We start from the raw sequence: 6,415 nt of genomic DNA, 5'->3' as shown, positions 1-6,415 counted from the left end.
TGCCCCAACAACTCGTCTCTTGATTTATTGGCCTGTTGTTCAACAAGCAGTACAAACTTGGACTCAGTAACCTCAGTGGTCCCTAACAAGTGCCATGAATAATTTTTTTCTTTAAAAGTGGTGAAAGAAGCCCATTCCTCAGCTGTGCCTCTCTCTGTGTGTCTGTCTCTGTCTCTCACAGGCTGGCTCTCCTCTGTGTGGTTGGCTTCAGCCCACAGCAGATTTCTTGGAGGAAGCTGGACATTTTACCTCTATTTCTCTTCTCTTAGCTCTGGCGTCCTCCCCTTTTAAGAAGGCCTTTGGGGCTTCCCTGGTGGCGCAGTGGTTGAGAGTCCGCCTGCCGATGCAGGGGACACGGGTTTGTGCCCCGGTCCGGGAAAATCCCACATGCTGCGGAGCGGCTGGGCCCGTGAGCCATGGCCGCTGAGCCTGCGCGTCCGGAGCCTGTGCTCCGCAACGAGAGAGGCCACAGCAGTGAGAGGCCCGTGTACCGCAAAACAAAAACAAAACCAAAAACTTTATTGCTAAAATATGCTAACTATCATCTGACAATGCAGGGTGGCCACAAACCTTCAATGTGTAAAAAATGCAATATCTGCAAAGCTCAATAAAGTGAAGTGCAATAAAACGAGGTCTGCCTTTACATCCTTGTTTGTGCCAGACACAGCCCAGAAACGTGTTGGTGGGTTTGGTTTATGTCACACAAGATTTAAACCCAGTTTGAGTCTACATTCAAAACTGGGAATTTTCACTTAAACATCCAGATATCTGGCTTCTGGGGAGTGATCAGATTGGCAGGCACTGTGGGGCCTGCATACCCCACTGCTTCCCATGGCCTTGACACTGAGGCCTTGCACCTGCTCCACCTGTCACGACGGCACTGTTGTGTCTCTTGTAGAGAGAAATTCCCCACATTCACATCACTCTTACACATGGTAATAGAGAAGAAAAAGAGGGACATGTGTTTTAAGAAAAATGGGAGAGAGTCCATATCTTTGTGGAAAACAAGAATATTCCAGAATGTTTGGTGCACAAATGCATGTCTGTGTCGAAAGCCCAGTCTTGCCTTCTCTCCCGGCCCTTGTGGGTGTTTGAGCAGATGTGGGTGGTGGTCTGAGGGGAATCTTTTGCCGTTCCAGGGACTGGTGGTGTTTGTGGGTCTGGCTGTGTGCTATGGACTGAACTGTGTCCCCGCAGAACTCATGTTGAAGCCTTAACCCCCAACGTGACTATATCTGGAGACAGGGTCTATAGGAGGTAACTAAGATTAAAGGAAGAAAGGTATCACTGTCTCTTTCCACCAAGTGAGGACAGAGAAGGCACCATCTATGAGCCAGGAAGACAGTCTTCACCAGGAACCGAATCTGCTGCCACCTTGATCTTGGACTTCCTGCCTCCAGAAGCATGAGAAATAAATGTCTGTTGGATAAGTGCCCAGTTTGTGATGTTCTTTTACGGCAGCCTGAGCAGACTATGACACTATGTGTTTTTTCCAAGAGAAGGGTGTGAATCTTCACCCTATTCTGAGCCACATCTGGGCCGACCGCGAGCAGGGGAGTTTAGCATACGTCATCCCCACGGGTAAGGATTTCTGAGCATGCCTGGTGGGCCTTGATTCCCCTTCTTCCTCCACACTCCAGGCTTTCTCTGTGATGCCTTCATCCTACAGGCAACTCTCCCTCAAAGGAATCATCATGTTTTGCACACCTGTTCTTACCCATCTGCTTCTTTTTTTTTTTTAAAGATTTATTTTTTGGCTGCATTGGGTCTTCGTTGCTGCATGTGGGCTTTCTCTAGTTGTGGCAAGCAGGGGCTACTCTTCATTGCGGTGCACAGGCTTCTCATTGTGGTGGCTTCTCTTGTGGAGCATGGGCTCTAGGTGCATGGGCTTCAGTAATTGTAGCACGTGGGCTCAGTAGTTGTGGCACAAGGGCTTAGTTGCTCTGAGGCATATGGGATCTTCCAGGACCAGGGAATTGAACCTGTGTCCCCTGCATTGGCAGGCGGATTCTTAACCACTGTGCCACCAGGGAAGTCCTACCCATCTACTTCTCATTTAACTTGCTGGCTGCAGGGAAAAGACAGATAAAGTTTCAAATGCTGGGTGGTTCGAGGTGTAAACAATGGCTATCTCCTGCCTCCCTGTTAATTGATGTATCCGCTTGTCTAAAATTTAATAATGGAACCAAAATACAAGCAGACTACAAGGAGAGATTTCACAGCATTGCACAGCAAGCCCTCTTACCCTTCATCCTTTCTGTTGATGAAAATAATAACAGAGGGAGGCAGAGGCGAGGCGCCGAAGGAAAGATGGAAGACTACCAGGCTACTGAGGAGACTGCTTTTGTTGTTGATGAAGTGAGCAACATTGTAAAAGGAAATGTTGCTCACTTCATAGAAAGTGCCATCGGTGGCAACGCCTATCAGCACAGCAAAGTGAATCAGTGGACCACAAACGTAGTGGAGCAAAGCTTAAGCCAACTCACCAAGCTGGGGAAACCATTTAAATACATTGTGACCTGTGTAATCATGCAGAAGAACGGAGCAGGATTGCACACGGCAAGTTCCTGCTTCTGGAGAGCTCTACTGATGGGAGCTGCACTGTGTGATGGGAGAACAAGACCATGTACTGTATTGTCAGCACCTTCGGGCTTTCTATTTGACCGCCTCGTCCAGCCTGTGATCTTTCTCCTTTTGTCCCAACATTTCTCTTCCATCTTCTAACCACCAGCCATCTAGTCAGTGATCACCTGTCTCATTCTCTTTAAGTGTGTTTTTGTGACGCTCTCAAAATGTAGAGAAAAAAACCAAATAACCACACTGTTCTATGACCTGCACACCCTAAGTCAGAGGAATCATCACTGAAGGTAGTCAGGAGCCTGTCCTGCCACTTGTCTTAACTTTGAATGTTTCTTTTCAAAGGTGCTAAAAGCCGAAATCTGCTAGTGTGAAACATTCTCTACTCTCTGAGATGATTCAAATACACTAATTTTCCATAAAAAACAAAACAAAACAAAACAAAACGACTACTGTTTACTGAGTGCTCCTATGTTTCACCCTAGAGCAAAGTATTTTAATGTGCTGTGTCATTTAATTGTAGTAAGTATCCTCTGGGAAATAGGTACTATTAACCCCCATTTATATTATTGTCGGAATCAAGTTTGTGATAAGTTTGGGCAGCAGAGTTCAGTGTCTGAAGAACAAATTACACCCCATTATTTATTCAGTCGTTCAGCAAATATTTACTGAGCATCTACTATATGCCAAGCAGATATGCCTATTGTGCCGAGAAAACCAGAGGGGCCCTGGTTGGTCACCTCAAAGGAGAATCTTGGGACAGGACCAGAGTCTTCTGAGATACAGTTTGGATATTTACTCCAAGACAGAGCTCTGATTACCTGGCTGGCATTCAAGTTTGCCTTTAGGGGAGTGGTCTGAGCAGCAGGCTCTGGGGCGTACTTGCCCAAGTCTGTCTTGGCTCTTCTACTTTCCTAACTGTGTGGCCTTGGGCAGGGCTCTGCCCCTCTGTGAGCCTTAGTTTATTCATCTAAAACATGCATAATAATGATATCTACACAATAGTCATTGTGAGGATTTAAGTAGCACAGTAAAAACACAAGCACCGTGGACTTTAGGAAGTACTTAAAAAACATTAGCTTTTATTGTTAGCTCGCAAATGCCTTAGAAAAAGTGTGAAAAACACCCATTACATATCAGGTTTCGAAAACTGTAGCTCACTGATGACTCTTCTAGATAATTTAGTCGAATTAGCTAAACTGTTTGACTTGTACTGAATTGTTGGTTCTCAGTCATTTGGACTTTGGGAAATTGCTACCAACGATGACCCACACTTGTAAAGTGCTTGATGGTAGACCATCTCCTCCCAGCCATAATTAAGTAGAAGAGTAACTGTGAGCTGAACCAACACCCAGTAGTGATTATGGATTATGTACCATCAGCCTGGAGATCATCTTCCCCTCTGTCTTCAGAGGAGGATCTATGTGTGCCTCTCAGTTGTTTGCCAGCTTCTGTGAGTGTAAGGCTGCCATTTTAACTCAAACTTTTGTAAACTCCATAAACGCTATGAAAACAAGCTACATTTATAAGAATAAACAGTGGCATGTGATTATAGATAGATAGATAGATATACAACTGTAAATACTTTTAATTCATACTGTAAACAATGCTTGGCGCCTGAATGAGTTGTGGACCTCTTACAGGAACTCCACGGGCCCAGGCATCTAAGATCCACAAATCTTGAGGCCTGCAGACTTCATCCCAGTGTGGTTACAGGTCATGAGCTGATGTTTATGGAGCATCTGTTACGTGCTAGACATCATCATAGGTCCTTTACAAACATAACATCATCGAAGCCTGTCTGTAAGCTCTCAGAAGTTGGAGCTATGACAATCCCCATTTTACAGACGAGGCAAAGGTAAGGCTTACCCAGTTAGTAAGTGGTGGATCTGAAGCACTGGTTTGGGTGTACATCACGGTAGGCCCAAATTCATCCGGGTGTATGCTGGTTATGGACTGAATGCGTGTCCCCCTCAAGATAGGATTAAGAAAGAAATCCTGGGCAAAGTAGAAGTTTAACCTTTAAATCTCTGTTGGCTCTACTCACTGAAAACTGCCCAGAGAGGAGAGGGCCAGGACTACGTTAGTCAGGCCTAGGTTAGTCAGGTCACTTCATGGACTTGCTAACTTGTGTGTATCTGGCCCCGAGGAGATGATAAGAGATGCAAGGCCAGGGCCCCACCGCTAACCAGGAGGCAGACAGAAACAGGAAGTTGTGCGGCAGCTTTGAAAATGCTGCCCCTCCAGACGGAGCCAAGAGTGTCTCTTCTGTTTTCCTCCTTTTCCCTCTTCCACTTTTGTCTATCTGTCTTCTTCCTCCCCCACTACACACCCATCTGTGACTTCTTCAAATTACCCCTTTCCACGCCTTCCTCCTGAGGCTGATGGAATGGCAGGCTTCTTGTGTTTGGCTTGAGTGCCAGTGCTCTGAATGGCTCTGCACCTTTGTTCCCTCTAAGATCCTGGCTCTCCTGACCCATTAACTGATGTATCCTCTTGTCTGTCTAAAATTTAATAATGGACCCAAAACACAGGTTCCAAGGAGAGATTTCACAGCATTGCACAGCAGCCCAAGATTATAAGGCAAAAATGAGGCATATGTGGTCCTGCCTTTCCTCAAGCCCCACCTCAAGGCTGTCCTGAAATCTGGTGTCTTCCCTTTAAAAGGTCCTGCCTTCCACCGGGGTGTGTGTGTGTGTGTGTGTGTGAGTGTGTGTGTGTCTCCAGAAATCAGTGGTGAGCAGCCCAGTTTCTTGTTCTGCCTGTGTGCTCACAAGAAAAACTGGATATTGGATATAGGGGGAAAAGTGGAACGCGAGAGAGAATGGAGAGCAGAAATGGAAGGAAAGAAAGAAGCCGGTGGGAGGGTTGATTGAGGTGCTAGACCTGAGGATGCCAAAGCTGAAAAACTCAAGGGTTGTCTGGTTGTTAGTCAGTGATGATGTTTATGGAGCTCTCACTGCTAGGCACACAGCTCTCACCATGATCCTCTTCCTGCTCAGACCTCCCTACCTGCCTACACCTCCCTCCCCCAGGCTCCACAAGGACACCAAGGACTGACTGTCCAGTTCACCTCCTGCTCATCGTGCCTGCTTGGCACAAAGCAGAGCCCAATAAATACATATTTGTTGATCAAATTAACAAATGAAGAAATAAGCAATTGATAACGAAGATGTACCCAGCAAGAACTTTGTGAGTCTTCATTTTCCAGTCTCTAAAATTAAGGAGCTGGACCAAGACAGACACCTGGGTTCCAACCTCACCCCAGTTCTGCACTTACTGAGTGTTTGTGACCTTGGGCAGGTCACTGAACCTCTCTGCACCTCGGTTTCCTCACCTATAAAATAGGGATAATAGTACTTCCTTTGTTTCAAAGATGAACTGATTTAATAATTGCAAATCGCTTACAACAGAGCCTGGCATATACACAGTACTATGTATGTAAAAAAGTAAATTTCCAGGGTCCCCTCCACTGTGGAGCTCCTCAGGCCTGGCAGGGTGGATGGAAGAGAAGCAGGGAGAATGGCCCAGAAATTGCGGAGCCTCGCGCATGCGCACTGAAGTTGGAGGAACAACCTCCCGCAACGCCTCCCAGGACCCATCTACCCGAGGCCGCGGCTCAGCCAGGGGATGACTACGTTACCCACAGTGCATCTCGCGGACTCGCTACGTATCTCGTTTCTATGCCTGACAGTCGGTTCAACCAGTGGTAAGAGGACCCACAATGTGAGTAGTTACCCACAATGGCTCCCGTGGACCCGCCCACCCAGACCCATTCTCACTCTCCACAGCCGGCCAAAGGTGCGAAGACTACATTACCCACAATGCTTCCCGTGGG

General features: G+C 46.8%; 1 pseudogene; it reads left to right on the top strand.

Moving 5' to 3' along the window:
* Positions 1–2,296: 2,296 nt before the first annotated feature.
* Positions 2,297–2,989, top strand: LOC132505777 (dynein light chain Tctex-type 1-like; annotated as a pseudogene).
* The last annotated feature ends 3,426 nt before the right edge of the window (positions 2,990–6,415 follow it).

The sequence above is a fragment of the Lagenorhynchus albirostris genome, chromosome 15 (genome assembly GCF_949774975.1).
Source record: "Lagenorhynchus albirostris chromosome 15, mLagAlb1.1, whole genome shotgun sequence".
Lineage (NCBI taxonomy): Eukaryota > Metazoa > Chordata > Mammalia > Artiodactyla > Delphinidae > Lagenorhynchus > Lagenorhynchus albirostris.
The sequence above is the reverse complement of the archived record's forward strand: the minus strand, read 5'-3'. Positions and strand labels throughout refer to the sequence as shown.